We start from the raw sequence: 21,065 nt of genomic DNA on the forward strand, positions 1-21,065 counted from the left end.
TCATTTATTCAAATATTTTGAACCTATTAGTGCTGGAATCACAACTTGTTCATTAGTTTGAGGGAAATGTTGATGAGTATAGGAATGGCTACAGAAGTTCAATTTTAGGCCTATTTAACCTCCAGCAATTATTCAGAACCAAAGATATTCTATTTTATTATAATCTTTTTTTTTGTATGGTTCTTAAGTTTCAAATGATCCATTCACATAACCAGAGCAAGTGCCCCTTTTCCACTTTTTCTTTCTGTGTCTATATGAAAGGGAAGTTTTTATTTTTTGTGCCATGTGCTCCCTTAATTTTTGAGACTATGCAATCATTTTAATAATTTTTTTAATTTATTTGTAACCTGCACAAGGACTCTTTAGGAGGCAAATATATAAGTGTTGCACCATTTCAACTAAACTTGAACCTTAAAACTAATTGTACATCTTACCCTTACATCTTTTAAATCTAACACCTTTGAGGAATTGTATTCAAAAATCTGTCTTTTGATTGGATATTAATAAAGTTTGTCTACCATTTCCTACAGTTTACAATGATAACAGGGTTATCTACCAACCACCTGGTCCCCAGAATATCTGACTGGAGTTTTGCATGTTTTAGAGACTGTGAGTGAGTGTATCCAATTAAGTGCAGGAAATGTGTTTCTTCTTAGTGTCAATCAGAATGTGCCTGTGTTCTCAAATCAAGACTCCACCCAAAAATCATGTTATTTTAGTATTATAAACTCTGTAGGCTAAAATGATGGCTGTAAAATGTTGCAGTTTTGCCCTTCATGGAGCATACAGGCTGTGGTCTGCTTGGATTGTCTTAACAGTGTATTCCATCAGTGACCAGTTTTCACTGTGAAAACCTTTTTTTTTTTTTTGTAGAAACATTAATTATATAATCCATCATGCACACTCAGTATGTTTCAAGCATCCACTAGTTCACCAAAATTTTCCAAATATACTACTTCAATTTCAGTTTTCAAATTTTAAAGAGCAACTTTACAGCTCATTTTAGCTTGAATACCCTTTCTCAACTTAAAAAAAAAAACAAACAAAAAAAAAAAACATTCTGAACCCTGATACCCCACTGCTGTCAGCTGACTGCTGTATTTATATATTAAGGGTGGGGGGGCGGGACATGACTTCACCTCATAGTTTGGGTGTGGAGTGTTCAATGGTACGTCAAAGATTTTTCACAGAATTACTGGATTTTCTCTTGAAAAAGTAAAATAACTTCCGTTGTGGAGAATTATATAAAATGGGACCAGGATCAGTAGGTACTTTATTTAAGTGATTTTTATAGCTGAGAGCAATTCTTATTCGGAAATAAAATGGTTCAGATAATCTGTCTAAACTCTTAGTTTAAAAACTGATCTGATTGTCTCACCACTTGTGTTTCTCGCCTCATCATTCGATGTTGCTTACTATTTAAGTAAATACTCATGACTGCCAGTGACAGCTGCAATTAATGGCTTTGGCTTTCCAATCACTTCTTATAATCCATACTTTAACATGAGCTGGATCATGTATAACATCCTCTCCCTCCTCCACTCTTTTTGTTGTCTTGTTAATTAGCTGCATTGCCAGAAATGGTGGAAAGCTTTCAGAGTCACAGTTAGTTGCTCCAGTGCTCCTCAGCTCCAAGACGCAATCTGTTCCCTTCAACAGAGAGTGACATGCTGCAGTTATACCAACTGAATCTGTCTGGGTACTAATACTGTATATGATATGTAAAAACGTAAATTATTTCTTTTAATATGAATTCCTCAGTTCTAGTTTAACAGTACACAAGAACACAATCTACCACGGTGTTATCAGTAACAGAGACTGATGCTCTTACATGAATCATGGATGTGATATGGGAGCAAGCTGAGAGATTTCGGATGATGTTTGGCCATAGGGGAGTGGAGAAAACTAATTAGCCCTCGTAGCGGACTGCACCAGCTGGGTGGAGAAAAAGTAGGTCTTAACTCTTACGTCGGTCTTAGCTGCGTCCAACTTTGTGATATGAGTTTACATCAAGTGCACCGAGCCTGACTGACCATGGTTGTAGTTGCGCCTAGTCTTATGATGCGTGTCCATGTGAATACACGCACAGAGATGATTATTTCCAAGCAGCACACTTCTATTCAAAGCGCACTCTTACTTCTTTCAAACAAGCTATGGAGGATATGGATAATGCAAACCAAAAGAAAAGGAAAATAAATTTCACTGATAGAGAAATAAGAAAACTTATAGAGTTGTATGAAGGGCACAGAAACAGTCTCACAGCTAAAATTGACAGCACCAACACAACAAACAAAAACTATCAGCATGGAAATCAATCACCAGTGCAATCAATAACGAATGCAATGGTGGACTGCGGACAGTTGAAGAAATGGAAAGATCTTTTATCAAAAGCCAAAAAGGATTCATTGGCTCTTAAAAATCAGAAAATCAAAAATATAAGAATTTTTGAGAGGCAGCAGCACAGATATAACTTGTCAGAACAAGACAATGTGTCATTCATGACTTGTCTGCCAAAATGAAACCTCTCAGTCAGCTCACTGTCTGAATAGATGTCTGGTGGATTTGTTCAATTATGGACGACTCATAACAAGATGCGCTGCCATCTTTGTTTTTCTTTTCTGGTTGTGTGATCATTATTTTTTCATTATTACCATGGATACTAGTCTGATTTCCAGCTTACACCTGCTCCATACTAGGTAAAGTTTATACCCAGGCGCAACACATACAGGGCTTATGTCTAAATGCTGCACTAGTCATAAGTCAGACGTAATGTTACACCCAGGCATGCGCCCAGCTGGTGCACTCCACTCTTGGAGGTGTCATGGGTCGCATTCAGCCATATATGTATGATTGATTGATAACCTCTACCCGTGGTTACCTGCCCACCCAGAGGGAAGAGATACACACACAAACACATACAAAATGGTACTATCAGATTACATAACATTTCAGAGAAGAGGGCCACTCATCTGTACATTTAAAACACACTGAAGTGTTAATAGTGACTCCTCATTTTGATTTAGTTTTCACATGTTCACAAGGCTTATTAGCGTCTTTTAGCTCATTGTTTTGGTTCCCACAACTTCACTGTAATGATTCACTCCTATCAACTTCATTTCCATCAGCAGCAGGCAGCTGTTCTCGCAGAACTTTCGCGAGATCCCACAAGATCTCTATGATGTTAGCTAATGTTAACAATCATTGCTTTCCTGCTCTAAGTTATGCCAGTCCAAGAACCACACATCACTAGGGTTATAATGTTAGATGTTGTAAAAATTTACTTTGCTTAATGTCGAGCTGTGTTTTAAAAGTGGTTACCACCACTTTGAACTCTAATTGAATACTTCTATCATGAAATTGTACTTTTGTGACCACCTTGCCTGTGATTTATTAGTGACTACAAATACTAAAGAGAAAACAATATACAGTGTGGCAAATTTTGAGGTACCGTTGGTTAAAAGAGGAAGGCTTTGATTTTGCCCATCCTAGTGATGGCTACATGAACAAGCTTTGCGCAAAATAGAATTTAACAAAGCAACTCTTGCCAGTGATCATACTTAATGTGAAACCAAAACTACACCAAAACAACTTTGCAGGGAATTGGATCAACTGACAGATCACTGACAGAACACTGTCTTTTGCTGAACTGTCAGCATGAACATCTTTCTGCAGCAGAATAAATAAATGTGCTGCCACTTGTAAGGCTGATCATTTACTACTAGACCGGAAACTACACCTAATTAATTAAAAAGAAAACAAAACAGATTTCTGCAGAATACAAATAGATATAATGGACTTTGTTTGAGGTAAGCCACCTTTCTATCTGGCGTCTCTATGTACAATCTGGATGTAGCTGTATTTTGTATGGTCACACCATTAGCTGAGTAATTAACACTGTTTATGTCCAGGGGGTGGTTACCACAGAAACACTGGAGATATTTTAAATAAGGACATTCCTGGCTTTGGATCTTTGTTTGTGTGTGTGTGTGTCTGTGGATTTATCATTCATGTTTAAAGTAAGCATTTTAAGTATTTCTGATATTTTGTTTGCAGGTTGACAAGGCAGTACTAACCATCATGACTGATGAGCAAATGGCAAAATATATCACTTCATATGGTGACCGAGTAGCTGTCCTCTCCTTCTGTCAACAAATTAATTGCAAGGGATAAAATAGGGACACGGAAAATGAGATGAAAGACAAAAGGAGTGCTGTGTGATACATCAGGAGTGTGCTAAAAGCAAGGTGAAGGTATGGCAAGACAGATAAATAATGCAGGAGAAAAGAATTCCAGGAAAAATTGAAATTGGATGGCTTGGATTTTAGCAGTAATGAATACCATCAAGTGAAGACCAAAAATGGCGGAGGAAAAAGACATGCACTGGTGGAAAAAAAAACGACAACTGCTCAGATTTTAGAAATAGGAAAGGAGCTATTTTTCCCAGAGGGGCACTCAACAAAAGGGCGAGCTGAAGACTTTACCTTTGAAGTCTGTGATTTTATGACTTATGACTTTATGAACAAACCAAACTGAAGCTGCTTAGATTTTACATCTGCACAAAAAGAGAACCTTCAACAGATCAATCCTCATCTAAAGTGGATGAATATAGTGAAGATTTATCTGTCAGCATCACTGCAGATTCACAGTTGACTAAACACTGATGCCGATGATTTGATTACAGATCTAGTGGAGCATAGACATTCGTCTGACAATGACATTAGCGACCAGGTTTGTGGCAGTAGGAAAAATATTTAATAAATATAGTAATGATAATGACAGGGACAGATGGAAAGAGATGGTGCTTGAAGATTAAACCAAGGTAGTAATGAAAAGCTAATGCACATGTATTTCATAATTCAATTCAATTTTTTCCAGGACTTTTAAAAGATGTAAGGGTAAGATGCACAGTTAGTTTTAAGGTTCCAGAACTTTTGTTGTTGACATGTGTGGTCAAATACATTTTTTGTTACATCTTTTGTTGCAACTTAATACATTTATTTTTAATGTTTTTTTTTTTTTTTACTATATTTGAACAAGGCCTACTGGTTTGTATTCATTAACGCATTGGCTGAGTGTAGTACACACCTTTTTTCTCACCAGTAAGAAACATTTTATTTATGAAAAATATCACATATATACTGTATATATATGTTTGCTGCAATGTATCATAGAGACTTTGTAAGAAAATCTAAAAAATATTGCACAAGTTGTCCTTTATTCTTAATAGGCTTTAGTGAGCTTCTTTGAGCTGTACGTATTTTCTTGCGCATCATTTAATATTAAATGTGAAACATGTATTTCTCCCTGCCATTATTTGATATTACTGCTGACAACATTGAAAACGTGTTTTTTTTTTTATTTTATTTGTTGCAGAGTGTGCATTTCCAGATGCAACCAAGATCCAAAAAACAAAGAGCAGTATCTGAGGCTTTTACAGCACAAGGTCCAGGAAGATCCCATCGCTCTCATTCAACCCCAACAGACATTTAAAAAACTCACATTGGCCAGGGACAGGAGGAAAACGTAAGTGATCATGATGGTGATGAAGTTTGGAATCTTCTCCAGCTTTCTAATGATTTCCCTGACTCCTGCTTTTAAATAATTGATCTGACCAGTGCAGTTCCTAATGACTCCCCACAAACAGAACCTGAGCACATCTGTCATTAAAGTTTGGAAGATGTTCCATAAGTAGACAAGGAAGATGACCTTGGAGGGGCAGATGGTGATGAGACAGTTGTGATAACATGGAATTATGTTAACAATGAAGATGTCACACAGGTAATGTGATAAGATCAGGAACTTTTTTGGGTACGGAGGTAGAAATACTAATACAGGTATTAGAACCAATAAAAACTGACAAAATAGAGAAATGTACTGCTACTTAAGTTCAATAAAGTACATAGTTTTTGGTTAGATTTTAATAGTAAATTTGATTCTTTGAATTAAAAAAAAATTCATTCCTACTTTGGAAAAAATGAACCATGTCATATATGTTTATGGCATATGCACTGTTCTGTTCCCCCATTATTCTATGTGCACACAAATTAAATAACCTACAGTGCTGTGAAAGACTTACTGTACTTGTTGTAATCTTAGTTCACCCCTTGTTTATTTAGAGCTTCATTTACTGCAGCAATAATTGATTAACATTTCATTGCTTATGCTGCTTTAGAACCTTTTAAATTGCAAAAAATCAAACAAGAGTGGATGAAAACATGTGGAATTCCACTGTAAGATATCATTGTACTCTCTTAAGCCAGATATGATGGCTTCCACAACTTCAAGATTCTCCCCTTTTTATAGCAAATTTCTATATCAAAATATTTTTTCCTGAACTTCCATTTCTATTGTTTAGTGGTATAGCAAAGTCATGCACAACTGCAGAGTAGTAATCGAAGACAACAGTCCTTTTGACTTGATTCCTGGGATTGTGCAACAGTTTTTATGAATACTGATTTGTGACTTTATTAAACTTTTCTGTCTCTGAAACTTGAGGTTTTTGTTTTTTCCATTTTTCAAATATATACTCACTAACGTATACTTAATTAATCCTCCAGAGTGCCAAGCTGAATGGAGCACGTATGCAGGATTCACAAATCCCATTGTCTTCAGCTAATGGCCGGCCTACCCTACATGTGCAGTCCATACATGAGGAAGCAGCACAAATTGCACAGGTAAGATGCAAGACTGCAAGCAACACTGATCACATCCTTTAAACTAGTGAATGCTTTTACATAACTGTAAAGATGTGATATAATGGAGCTATTAAGCATTCCAGGAACTCTGTCAAGTCTGAAAAAGTAACTGTGATGACAGGGTTAACTTGGCTTGGGATTCGTGACAACAAATGTTGAATAGAAAGCCTATGTTATAAACTGGAGGTGTACAGTTTGAAATGTTATGAAGAAATGCTTTTGATTCAAGCAGCCACCTTTCCCCATTAACCTCAGCTGGCAAATCCAGAGGGCCCACAGTTTGCATCAATTTGCAGGAAAAAGGTAGTTGGAGATCTTTTGGCTCTATTTATGGACAGCGGCATGATGAATTTGACTCTAAAGATGGACTATGTAAATGAAAAAGCTATTGATGATGCTGGTGTGTCAAGGGAGGTTTACACTGCATTCTGGGAGCAATGCTTGAATACTGTGAGTGGGAAACAGAGCTAGTTCCAAGGCTGAGGCCAGAGTTCTGTAAGGCTGAATAGCAAACAGTTGGACGGATCTGGGTGAAGGGATTACTAGACCATGGTGTCATGCCTGTGAGGCTATCAAAGGCTTTCATTTTAGCCTGCATCCATGGAATTTACTGAGTTGATGTAGACATTCTGATAACATCGTTTCTCAGAGAAAGATCAGCCGTTGAGAAGGCTCTCCGGGGCACAATGGAGGAAAGTGATGAAAGGACTTGCTCGACCTTTTTTACAAGAATGGGTTCACATACCCTACCTCCAAAGAAAAACATGGAGCCTGCAATCAAAACTATGGCTCATAAAGCCATTCTCCAAGAGCCAAAATATATAGTTGATTGCTTCTCCACACCCATGGCACTTGTACAGCTGAAACTGTCAGACAAGGAAAGTATGTTGAGTCAAAGAAGGCCACAGGCAAATGAGTGTTGCAATTGTTTGAAGCAACAAAGGCGGTGCTGTCTCAGAGAGAACTGGCAACCTTTAACCATCCCCAACATTATGTGAAAAATGCTGACCCAAAGCTGAAAAAATCCTGAGTTTCTGCTCTGGTCCTTTTGTCATATGTGTTGACATAGTTATGGTGTACTTTAAGGCTGAAACTGGGCTCAACAGAAGGCCTGCATTTCACATTGATTTTGACAACATCCTGTCCAGCAACTACTTTGAAATTGACATCCTTTGAACTTGAGAGCAGTCCTTATCAGGCCTAATAGTAACAGGCATCATTATTGTATGGTTTATTATATTTTATTATATATTCTTGTTTTTCTGGTTTTGTTGTTTGTTCTGTCATTGTCGTCTGATGCACTGAACAATGTGGTGAGCAGTCTGCAAGTCTATTTTCTGTTGGTGCAATAGTACATCACCATAGTTTCATGAGGATGGTCTTATTTTTTAATATGCACTAAAAGTGACTGCAGCTTTTATTTCCATCAGTTTGACCCTAACCCAGCTTCAAGGCTGAGCTTAATATTGTGTTTTTGTTGCTATTAAGAAAGATTACAGACTTGTCCATCACTGGTGGAATTAATTGTTGATGTTAAGGTGTTGAAGAGTCATACCTTTTTGATTATTCAAGGAAAACACTGTTTGAAAGTTAATGATGAAGATACTTATGTGAGATCCTTTTTACAAAGTCTACAAGCTGATGTGGCCAGTGTGAAATATGGCCTGAAAAGACCAGCTTCTAACTATAAGCCCTAATATGCTCAAATCTGATGCCATCGCGGTTCATTTTTCAGAAATAGAATGTTTATGTATTTTGCCATGAGGTGACATACACATAATGTGCATTTTAAAAAATATTTTTAAGTTATCAATTGTCCTTAATTTATTAACAAACCAAACTCATTAAGCAAATTTTATTTCACACTAGATAACAATACAGAATCATTATTAATAAAAATATTTCCACATTGTTCACAAAAAGATCAAGTACTTCTGCTGTTATTTTCTACTCCTCTCTAACATTACAGTGCTTGGCAACACAGATTGTTCATGCACAGATATTTTCACTGTGCTTTTCTGTCAGTTACATGTCACTTGATGTTTGTACTACTCAGTTCTAGAAGTAGTAGAAGTCCTATTAATTTCCACAGAGACAATTTTTGTGGCCCAGTTCTAAAACACATGCCATCACATGTTCACAAAAGTAAGGAGCGATGTTGACAAAGTAGTATTTGAGTTATCTTACTGGTTCATAAAACCTCAACAGGACACACACACACACACAAGGAGGCTTTTGTCCAGAAACCCACCATCAAAGAACCTGTTGCCTCTGAGGTCTGCAAACAAGAATAACCAGAACTCCATGCACTGGCTGCAAAGAAAACCCCACCAATATTCAATATCTCCCTCCAAGTAACTATCAAGGGTGCCATTTGGGTGAGTGGGGAGGAGGAAATGCTGAAAGCCTCTAACATAGCCATTTTCAGTTCCAAGATCGCCTCTCACTACTCTAGGGCAGCCCCCTAAACACTGTACTGCTTCTGTGTAATATCCTCCAGTCAACTTTGGGGCACTGCTTGTTGTGTTGGCTAAGCCAAATTATTTTCCTTGAAAAACCACCAATACTGCCATTGACACAAATGCCATTTGGCTTCAGTTTGTTATATGAGTCCAGGTGCCAGATGAAGTTCGGCCCTTTTGAGAAGTAGCTTCATCATCTGAGATGTCTTGCTTGCCTTAATGACACTCCTCTGAGATCTGGCTCCTTCAACACCAAGCACATATCCTCTTTCCTCACAAGTAGTCCATGTCCTCTGCATTTAGCATACATCCACCAGTACCCATGAAGCTGTCCAGAATACTGCATTTGGTTGCTAGTGAATTCAACCAGGACCACCAGGTCAGAGTACACTTTGCAATGAGAGTGTCCCCTTGCACTAAGTATTATCTTCAGATGTCTCTCACTTATGTAAAAGCTGTGCCTACTGCCAAGCACTGATTCGGTGTCTTTATATTTGAGGCCAATCTCAAAATAAAATTCAATGAACCTCTTCCACAGGTGTGTGCACTCCATTATTGTGGTTGCTTCCATGGTGCTGAACTGACCCCGAAGTACATTGACCTAAATGAAAAACCTTAACTGTTCTGAGATCTCGCGAAACCTTTGTGAGATCCCACATAACTTTTATGAGCTGCCACAAAACTTTTGCACAAAGAACATCTTTCCTTTCTTTTTCCAACTTTCAATTTTTTTCCTCCATAACTCATAACAAAACATAACTCAGGTCTAGGACTTACAGTCAATCATTTGGACCATGGCCCCATTTCTTATATCCTGGTTTTGTGATTCACTTCACTATTATATGCTAATGTAAAAAAAAAAAAAAAATGCTTCTAGGCACACACATTATTTAGAAACTTTTGCATTTATGCTGGAAAAATCATTGCCAGGTCAACAAGACCACCATAGAACTCAGTTTTGAATGGCAAGGCTTTTGATATCTACACATCTATAACATTTATAGGCATTTGTTAGATTACCAGGTTTCCACAGTGGCAGAATGCTGCTAATTATTTAGTGAACAGAAAATTACATAGAGATGTACCCTTTCAGTGTTTATCTGCAATAACATGAAGCTGATGACTTGTGACACCACAGCTTACGTCTTCATCATTGGCTCTAATGAAGCCGTTCATTCAACATCAGGCCCTATCAGCTTTATGTTGGCGGGTTAAATACTGAGCACATTAACCGCAACTGAGGCTGATGAGAGAAATTATAAAATGGCTTCATTAGACAAAAGGAAAAAAGTAATGAAATACGAACTATATAATAATTGGCTAAAACATTGTGGTCGGTTGCCTCTGTTGCTGTCAGGGTTGCATCAGAGTTACATCAGCAACAAGCTGTCAGAGTCGACAGACAGCATCATCAAAAAATTCAATTGGTATGTTCTTGGTTCTCACACTGTTTGAAACCACCCCTTCTGTATCTGTTACTATGGCTCCCATTAGTCATTACATGTTGGTAAGTGGAGGACACAGTATGCAGTGCATGTATTTACTTTGCTGCAAGTCCATGTCAGTGTTTTGGTTGTGGTAAAGAGGTCAAAACTATTGTGGAGGCTGTGATCAGAGATTAAAAAGTGAGGAAGGATTCTGTTTTTCCCTCAAGCTGGATTTATTCTTTGTAGACCTTACAGTCAAACTGACAGGTTTACAGTAATGGCCCTTTGAAATACTATACATACTATACTGTATGTACTTTTAGTCATGCTAGAAGTGGTGCTCAAGGGATGGTAATGTCAGTCAGTCCACCACATTGGTCTAGACTGAAATCTCTAAACAAATACTGGATGTACTCAATGTAATCATTTTGGTCTACAGAGGATACATCCTTATGACTTCTCTGACGTTTTATCTAGCACCACCAGCAAGTTGACATTTTTGGTGTGAAATATATTGACAGCTATTTGATGGATTGCTATGAATTTGCCACATTCTTGTTTCCTACAGAATGAATTGTAATAACTTTGGTGATCCCACAATTTTTTATCCTGCCCATCATCAGGTAAACTGAATCTAAAAACTAAAACTAAACTAACTTAAAACACAAAACAACACTGTTTGTAGATAAACCAAATTATTGCACAAATTTAATACCTGATGTGATAATGGCCCAAAGGGAAAAGTCATTAGGATCCATCCTCTGGGGACCATTAATATCTGTACCAAATTACAGGGCAATCCATCCAAAAGTTAAGAAATTGCACTAAAAACCCAAACTGTCAGTCTCATGATAGCGTAAGGAAAAGGAATAACAAAAGTCATTAGCCTTCATCTTCTGGGGACCATGAATGTCTGTACAAAATTTCACAGTAATCTATCCATTAGTTGGTAGACTGACCAATTGAAAGACCATGGCTGAAAAATATGTGTCCACCATTTTGCTTCATGACCGAATACCTGCAAAACTAATGACATTCCATTCCAATGACATTCCATCAGCCTCAGCCGTACTTTGTGCTCAGTGCCAATTAGAAAATGATAGCATGCATACAGTATATGCTAAATTACATTGGTGAACATGGTAAACATTATACCTGCTTTGTATTATCATGTTAGCATTGTCATTGTGAGCATTTTACCATGCTGTTAGGATTTAGCTCAAAGCACAGCTACAGCCCCACAATTCTCTCACTTCTCTACTTCTTTAGTGACTGATAATCCTAATAGCCATATGAGACAAAACAGCTGATAAAAAGGGCAAATGAGTAAAACTGAGTGAGGTTATTATTGTGCACTTATATGGATAACAACAAACACAAAAAATACATTTATTGAGAACTGGATAGTTTTTGTTCTTTGTATGACAATAATTTCTCCACGAAATTTAACCCTGTGCATGCAAAAAATGTTTTCCTGTACTCAAAATGTCCCATTGTGCACTCTGAATTGAAACACAAATAGAATCCCATACTCTCTCTGTACCTTAGTTTGACTCACTGGGTTGTGTTTATGGTTCGAACCAAAATGAAAATGATGCTGAGTGGAATTTTGAGTTGTGTATTTAGTTTGTATGAACTGAAGTGGACTGAACTAAACTGTTAGGGCATACAAGGTAGAAAATAGAATGGGGACTTGCTTTACCTTGCTCAGAATTACAGTATTAACTTTTATAAAACACAAAGGGAGAGACAGAAGGGAAGAAAGGAAACAATGAAGGATTGCAGTAGCATAATGTATCATCCTACCTGCAGCTGTTTTAACTGGAACAGGCTGGAGAGACAGGAGGATATATCAGAGATAAACAACACTTAACACCCACACACTCGCTGAAAGGTACAGAAAATGTTGACTCGGAAACACACAGTGCACATGCACACACAGACACGCATACATGAACACACAACATGAATAATCACAACTCTTTCCAGCTCAAAAGCACGCTTTTGCACATTGTTTTTTTTGCCTTTTTGTGCTCACAGATATAATGTATTCACACTTTGATATATGTATACAATGCTTCACACCTTCTGTCTGTCTCCTCTCTTACTCACATAAACATACACTGATTGTTCTCTTGTGATGCCAGTCACAGCCTGTAGTGTTACTTTGACCATTTAGTGTAGTTAAAGCAGCAGTATGAAACAAGGTCAGATTAATTGTGGTACCTTGTTAGTACCATTAACTAATGACAGCACAGTCAATATGAGTGGTGGCCTCTTTTCATCACCAGTGTAATTGTTATTCATCATAGTTTTTTTGTTTTTTTTTTCTCTTTAACCTCTGCATGCTTTTGTATAGGGAATATTTGCCTCTTCTAAGGACTGCCCCTACTAGTTGTAGAGGACATGGATGGTAATGACAACTGGTGGGTTGGTCTGTCCATCTATTTTTCTCCTGACCAGATTATTGTAAAATTGTGTGATTCATTCACATAGCAGAAAATGATTTCAAAACATTGAATTCTTGGTTAAGGGACAAGCACATATTGTGTTAAATGGCAGTGGGGGGATTTGAGCCCACAGCTTCAGAGAGACTGGAGCCTTAATCCTGGGCCTGAGACCACTCAGCCAACCACCTTTTGATCACTCTTCCTCACTGCTATGGTCACAGCTCTTGCAAAGCAACTCTTTTTGTTTTCTGAAAACTTAAAGCAGTCAACAGAGGGTATGATAAACTTGCTTGGGATCTTGAAATGGCATCTACAGCAGCATATAATAAATAATATAATAAACAAATCCACATTATTATTAAGCTGTTATTCTGTGATTACATTATACCTCATTACATCAATTAACTTACACAACAAAAATGAAAAAAGCTAATGTCCTCAAAAGTAAATATTTTACATAGCCTATTATTGTAATTATAATTATTATTATTTAAATTATTGATATGAATATATTCTAAATTATTATTATTTTTATTTTCTTTTATATTGTCATTTCCATATTGCTGTGGATGATGGGGAACATGCCAGTTAAGTCTGCGAGTCTGCAAGTACACTGAAGTCCATACATTTGGATTGAGCATAAGAGAAATGTAGTATACTTTGAATAGAAACCACCCCTGAGCTCAATTTACCTGGTCTCCATACATTCTGTCCACACAACACACTCTCTGGTCTGCACCATGTTTGATATTATCTAAATGGTGTCAAATGGCAGTGGTGGGAATTGAACCCATGCCTCTAGAGAGACTAGAGCCTTATTCCAGTACCTTAGACCACTCAGCCACACTACCTTTTGACCACATGTCTTCACTCCTATGGTCACATCTCAAGTCTTGACAAATAAAAAACAGCAGACTATAATCAAGAAAGTATTGCAAATTATAAAATTGGCAAACTAAAAACCAATCAACAGAAGGTATGACAAACTAATGACCAAACACTATAATTGGGTTGGAGAGAGAGAGAGAGAGAGAGAGAGAGAGAGAGATTTATGGAGCCTTGCTGGGTGGAAAAGTTTACATTGTGCCCACAGTTAACTATTTGTAAAACTAATGCTTTACATTATTCATGTGGTTTTGCTAAGGTGTGTACTATAGGTGCTGCACTATTTTTTGGCCTGGCATAGTAACATCCTGGAGACTACTTTGGTTACTGTGTATGTGTTGAGTGAACTTCACTTGTGTCCTTGTGATCACTCAGTCACCACACCAACATTTCACAGTTGTCTCTGTTTTGTCTCCTGTGCATATCCAGCTTTCCAACCAACCAAATTATTAGTAGCAAATGGCAGGGGTGGGATTTGAACCCATGACACCTGAGTGACTGGAATCTTAACCTAGCGCCTTAGGCCACTGAGTCACAGCACCTGCACTTTTGCCACACATTGAGCATCATTGGGTCGAAATCACTTTTGCAGAGGATTCTGTCAATCCATCAACCTCTGGGTTATGGGCCCAGCACATTTCTACTGCGCCACTCTGCTCTTGAAGACCTGACCAGGTGCTTGCACCCATAATTTGGGCTTTACAAAATGAAAAAATTATCTGCAAGGACAATGATGCAAACTGAAATGAATATGCAAAGCAGGCCCAGATTGCAACCATTCTTCTTAGATAAAACAACTGGGACAAAATTCACCAAAGTGCAAAGTTTATGTGAAGGCTGAGCTTGTCACAACAATTTGAGTGCTTTCCTTCCATGAGGAGCACAATGAAACCATTCTTTTATTCACAGATTGCTAGGTGACTCAAGTACCAGGCCCTTGGCTCTTGCTATGGATTTGGCAGTGACCCTCTGGCATAATAGTGCAGTAACAGCCAGACAGTATGAAGAAATATGGCAGTGGTGGGATTTGAACCCACGCCTCCTGAGAGACTGGAGCCTTAATCCAGCGCCTTAGACCGCTCGGCCACACTACCTGTACTTTGAGTGTTTCATATTGATGAAAGACATTTACAGCAAAGAGCTGAGCAGGGTAGAAAATCCTACCCCTAACAGGATAGTTTCAATCCATCATCCCATGGGTATTGGGGCCAGAACACTTCTGCTGCACCACTCTACTCTTGAACACCACCTATTAGGCTTGTGCCCACAACTTGTGGTTCATAATAAAAGAACGGATAAAATTCACCAAAGTGTAAAGTTTATCTGAAGTCTCAACTTGTTACAAGAATTTGAGAGCTTTCCTTCCATGATGAGCACAATGAAGCCATTCTTCAATTCACACATTGCTAAGTGACTCAAGTACCAGGCCCTTGGCCCTTGCTATGGATTTGGGTGTGACCCTCTGGCTGCCAACACTTCTGCATTTCTTGCCATAATAGTGCAATAATGGTCAGACAGTATGAGAAAATATGGCAGTGGTGGGATTTGAACCCACGCCTCCTGAGAGACTGGAGCCTTAATCCAGCGCCTTAGACCGCTCGGCCACACTACCTGTACTTTGACTGTTTCATATTGACGAAAGACTTTTACAGCAAAGAGCTGAGCTAAGTAGAAAATCTTACACCTATCAGAGGATGGTTTCAATCCATTTTCCCATGGGTATTGGGGCCAGAACACTTCCGCTGCACCACTCTACTCTTGAACACCACCTATTAGGCTTGTGCCCACAATTTGTGGTCCATAATAAAACAACTGGGATAAAATTCACCAAAGTGCAAAGTTTATCTGAAAGCTCAACTTGTCACAACAATTTGAGTGCTTTCCTTCCATGATGAGCACAATGAAACCATTCTTCAATTCACACATTGCTAAGTGACTCAAGTACCAGGCCCTTGGCTCTTGCCATGGACTTGGCAGTGACTCTCTGTCATAATAGTGCAGCAATAGCTAGGCAGTATGAAGAAATATGGCAGTGGTGGGATTTGAACCCACGCCTCCTGAGAGACTGGAGCCTTAATCCAGCGCCTTAGACCGCTCGGCCACACTACCTGTACTTTGACTTATTCATATTGACAAAAGACATTTACAGCAAAGAGCTGAGCAGGGTAAAAAATCCTACACCTAAAAGGATAGATTCAATCCATCATCCCATGGGTAATGGGGCCAGAACGCTTCTGCTGCACCACTCTACTCTTGAACACCACCTATTAGACTTGTGCCCACAACTTGTGGTTCATAATAAAAGAACAGATAAAATTCACCAAAGTGCAAAGTTTATCTGAAGGCTTAACTTGGCAAAATAATTTGAGAGCTTTCCTTCAGTGAAGAGCACAATGAAGCCATTCTTCAATTCACACATTGCTAAGTGACTCAAGTACCAGGCCCTTGGCCCTTGCCATGGATTTGGGAGTGACCTTCTGGCTGCCAACACTTCTGCATTTCTTGCCAACATAGTGCAATAATAGTCAGACAGTATGAGAAAATATGGCAGTGGTGGGATTTGAACCCACGCCTCCTGAGAGACTGGAGCCTTAATCCAGCGCCTTAGACCGCTCGGCCACACTACCTGTACTTTGACTGGTTCATATTGACGAAAGACATTTACAGCAAAGAGCGGAGCAGGGTAGAAAATCCTACACCTAACAGGATAGTTTCAATCCATCATCCCATGGGTATTGGGGCCAGAACGCTTCTGCTGCACCACTCTACTCTTGAACACCACCTTTTAGGCTTGTGCCCACAACTTGTGGTTCATAATAAAAGGACGGATAAAATTCACCAAAGTGCAAAGTTTATCTGAAGGCTTAACTTGGCAAAATAATTTGAGAGCTTTCCTTCAGTGAAGAGCACAATGAAGCCATTCTTCAATTCAGAGATTACTATGTGACTCAAGTACCAGGCCCTTGGCCCTTGCCATGGATTTGGGAGTGACCTTCTGGCTGCCAACACTTCTACATTTCTTGCCAACATAGTGCAATAATAGTCAGACAGTATGAGAAAATATGGCAGTGGTGGGATTTGAACCCACGCCTCCTGAGAGACTGGAGCCTTAATCCAGCGCCTTAGACCGCTCGGCCACACTACCTGTGCTTTTGCTGTTTCAAATAGATGAAAGACACTGACAACATAGAGCTGAGCTGGGTAGAAAAACAGACTTAGCAGAGGATGGTTTCGATCCATCGACCTCTGGGTTATGGGCCCAGCACGCTTCCGCTGCGCCACTCTGCTCCTACAGGCCTCACCTAGCACCCACAATTTGATCCTGCTCTTGATTTTATGGGGAAAATTGGGTGCAGAGAAGTTGTCATGATGGAACATATTATGTTTTAAAATGGCTCAAACCTCTTTTAAGTATTGCCTTATCAAATGAATGTGAGTGCTGTCATTTGAAAAATGTTGTTGCAGTAGCATTGAGGGAAAGGGAAGTGAAAACTGACAGAATCAACCAAATGGTGTCAAATGGCAATAGTGGTGTTAAGACCACTATTTCACAACAACTTGAGCCTTAATACAGAGCCTTAGACTTCTCTACCACACATCTTCCACCTTGCATATTACTACAACACTGTTCTGTATTGCAAGTTAGGAGGGAGCATTGAGAGAAATTGATAAGCTTTGAAACCAAATAGCTGTCAGCATAGTTTATAAAAAAATAGTAGTTTATTTGAAACCTGCATTGTTTACATCTATGTTTGCTAGCAGCAGTCTTAGGGCACTATTTTAACAATCTATCGCATGGTCTGAAGCGCATGGTACAAGTGCATTTAGGGCATGTCCAAATCCACCTTTGCTAGTTAAATGGTGGAAAAAATGGTCGCAGTACTAGGCGCATGGTTCAAAAGGGTTGTAGTTTCTTAGTTAATCATGGGTGTGTTTTGGGCTTAACATGCGATAAACCAATCAGATTGTCATCTCCCATTCCCTTTAAAAGCCAGGTGCACTTGCACCTTGGAGGATTTGCGAGATAGTAAGAACGAACGCTTCTCTGGAGAGGAAATTAATCTGTTTATGTGCGAAGTGAAAGTGCGCAAGCGGACCATCTAAGGCAACAGCAGAATTCCATCAAAGCTCCCTGAGGTGACACAGTTGTGGGAGGAGGTAGTGATGAGCAGCATGTTCTCATCTTCTGGCGTCACCAGAATGACCGCTCAATGCTGAAAGTGGTACAATGATAGGAGACAGGGAAAACAAAAGTTTGCTGCTCACTGAAAACAGCTACTAGAAACAGGAGGAGGACCACCTACGACCACCAAGGATCTGACGTCAGCGGAGGATGTCACTGCCTCTACTCTCAGTGCTGAAAGCATTGAGGGTTTTGGGGGGCAAGAGGTGGGCGTCCATGGATAACAATATATCAATGTGTACAAACCATGCAGGCTTCTTGCAAAAACTGTTTATTTTACATTAATACCTGTAACAAAGCCATTCAATAAATGAACCATAAATGTCATGCAGCTCTGTTGGCTGAGAATCCTGAGGCCAGACCCAGTAGGCAGAAGCAGGGGGTAGTTGTGGAGGGAAAAGGGACGGTGGAACAACCATCATCGAGGTCGAGAGGAGAGATGAGCTGATCCAGATCACAAATAGGGAACATCATCTGGCAGGAGGACCACCTGTTCCTGGAACTCCAGCAGGCTGGATTCAACATGCTGGAGTGAGAATTTGGTGGAATCAGGCGAAGAGTGTTTGGTGCATAAAACACCGGCCTGAGCTACATTGAGATGTTGCTGCAGCCCCTGGGATGATACTTGCAACACCTCCTCCTCTGACCACGTTATTTCCTGCCCGCCTGATTCATTATGAGCACGCTGGCCCCTGCTGCTCTTTGCCCCATTGTGGTGGTGAGAAAGAAGACCACCAGTTCGAGATCCTGTTCATTAATTTGTGGCAAATTTGTTTTTGTTTGTTTTTTGAAAAGGGTTTTTTTTTTAATTACAGCTTTGGTTCTTTTTAAAATTGTTTTGTTCTGTCATGGAGTAACAGGTAAAATAAGCTTGGTTTTAATTGCTGAAAGTACGGAAACCTGATAACTGTAATCTCAAAAATGTTAAAGCGTATTTGTTAAATATTGTTCAAAAATTGCTTTAATCATGTAAAAAATCATTATAAACAGTTGTCAGGATTATGCACCGCAGCTTTCTCCAAGGTGCTGATCCTGCTGCTGGCAGCAGTGAGGAGCTGTCTAGAGTTCTTTCTTTCTCCCCCACCCACGGTAGTGGAGGATCCTGCCAGCTGGAGCTTCCAGCCAATACCTTCTTTAATCATTGTTTTCATCTGTTTCCTAGAGCATATATACACCCTCTGTTAGTGTGTTCTGGTTGCTGAATTTGGATCTTTTTTGGCTGTAGTGTTTTTATTGTTTGTTTGTTTGTTTTGTTTTGCCAAGTGAATAAATCCCACAAAGAATTTTATGAGGGTTGTATTGTAATGTTCCACCTGAAGGACATCTGAAGCGCGTTTTCAGCACTCCACACAATTCATGCACTATTGTAGGCATGATAAACCGTGTCATCAGCCATGTCTTTAATGGATAGCCATTGTACCCTAACAGTCACCCCTCCAGGGGGGGATCCCCCTGGAAGACTACAGGAATGGCAGAGTTGGCCTGTATAAAGGAGCCATGGTTTGATCCAGGATAATTTGTGAATACATGTGTAACTTTACACGTTGCATTGCAATGGATGTTGATGGAATGGGTTCTCTTATGGTTGTCATATATCAGAGGGTTCTCTGATGGGGCACGTAATTGCGCATGCATGTAATCAATTGCACCCAGGACCCCAGGGAACCCAGATTTCCCCCAGAAATCCTGTTTGACTTGTTCTTGGCTGGCAGGTGTCATTGGGAATTTAACAATTCACTGGCATGTCGAACTAGGGCTGATGTTACAGCGTGTATGGCTGAACTTACGGCAGATTAGGATATGCCTCCAATTGAACTCAAGGGATGCTGGAATGTCCCACTGGCCAAGAAATGTAGCACAGCAGTGACTTTCACAGCAATGGGGAATACATAAGGACAGCTGGCATTAGTCTCCAGCTCATCTGCCAGGAGACTGCAAATGTCTGTTACAGCCTGGTGGCAGGCATTCCTCTTTGATGAGGGACAGAAATGGGGTCCTTGGCTTGTGGACCCTCTGTCTGCACTGTCTCCCAATCCTCTGTCCCATCAGGTACTCCATTTCGCTCTGCGGATCAAAAATATATGAGCAAATGCATCGGTTTTTAATTGAGGAGTTCAACGAGTGATGTTTTGTTCAACTTACATGGTCTTGTATTAATGCAGCAGCAAAGTCGTTTGTGTGTGATCTGTAATCGTTTTCCGGGTCTTGACAGACACCCTCAACCTTATGGGTCTGTTTAAATACCTATGTGTACTGTCACGATTGGTCAATAATTAGACACTTTCATTCGTCATTACTGCAATTAGCTAATTCTGATAAATATTAGGACTAACCGTTATGATGGGTTTTTTTTAAATATATTGATGTACACTATAGTAATCTTTCACATCGTAATCCTTTTATTTGTAATCTTTTGCATGTTTGTGCGCTGCTGTGGGTCCATGTGTGTAACAAGAAGAGTGTACATGGGTTGTGCACCCACCTATGTAAGTGTATATTACTATCTTGATAATACACCATTAAAATATCAGTGAAACACTGCACCATTGACTTCAGACCAGGTTTTTTGGTCAATTGTGCAATCACTTCCCAGTGCCTCAGGATAGCAGTGTGCTAACAATGCACCTGACCACACCTCATTTTAAGGCTGACACGCCCATGGGCACTCAGATGGGTGCAAGTGCATTTGCTATTTAAACAGTGTGGGTGCTGGATGGGAAAATGACAACTGCGTCTGTCTTACACTAGCAAAGACACTTGCATTGCACTTGGCGCCGCTTTGCGCCAGGTGTAAGATAGGGCCCACATCGCTTAAGTGGTGGTGGCACAAGATCATGAATTAATTTATACATCAGACACATATCAACAATGCTAGCTCACCCGATGACTGTCTGGTTGGGGGCTATCTTGTTATCGCTTTGATTGCCCCCCTTGATGGCTAATCCCTTGTAGGTTCTACCCAG

At 39.5% G+C, this 21,065-nt stretch overlaps 5 non-coding genes across 5 annotated transcripts; all 5 read right to left on the reverse strand.

Moving 5' to 3' along the window:
* Window positions 1-14,931: 14,931 nt before the first annotated feature.
* trnal-aag lies at window positions 14,932-15,013 on the reverse strand. Its single transcript has one exon. It is a non-coding gene; the product is annotated as a tRNA-Leu (tRNA).
* Window positions 15,014-15,449: 436 nt separating this feature from the next.
* trnal-aag lies at window positions 15,450-15,531 on the reverse strand. Its single transcript has one exon. It is a non-coding gene; the product is annotated as a tRNA-Leu (tRNA).
* Window positions 15,532-15,946: 415 nt separating this feature from the next.
* trnal-aag lies at window positions 15,947-16,028 on the reverse strand. Its single transcript has one exon. It is a non-coding gene; the product is annotated as a tRNA-Leu (tRNA).
* A 436-nt stretch (window positions 16,029-16,464) lies between these two features.
* Window positions 16,465-16,546, reverse strand: trnal-aag. Its single transcript has one exon. It is a non-coding gene; the product is annotated as a tRNA-Leu (tRNA).
* A 436-nt stretch (window positions 16,547-16,982) lies between these two features.
* Window positions 16,983-17,064, reverse strand: trnal-aag. The gene has a single exon. It is a non-coding gene; the product is annotated as a tRNA-Leu (tRNA).
* Between the last annotated feature and the right edge of the window lie 4,001 nt (window positions 17,065-21,065).

The sequence above is a fragment of the Thunnus albacares genome, chromosome 10 (genome assembly GCF_914725855.1).
Source record: "Thunnus albacares chromosome 10, fThuAlb1.1, whole genome shotgun sequence".
Taxonomy (NCBI): Eukaryota; Metazoa; Chordata; class Actinopteri; order Scombriformes; family Scombridae; genus Thunnus; species Thunnus albacares.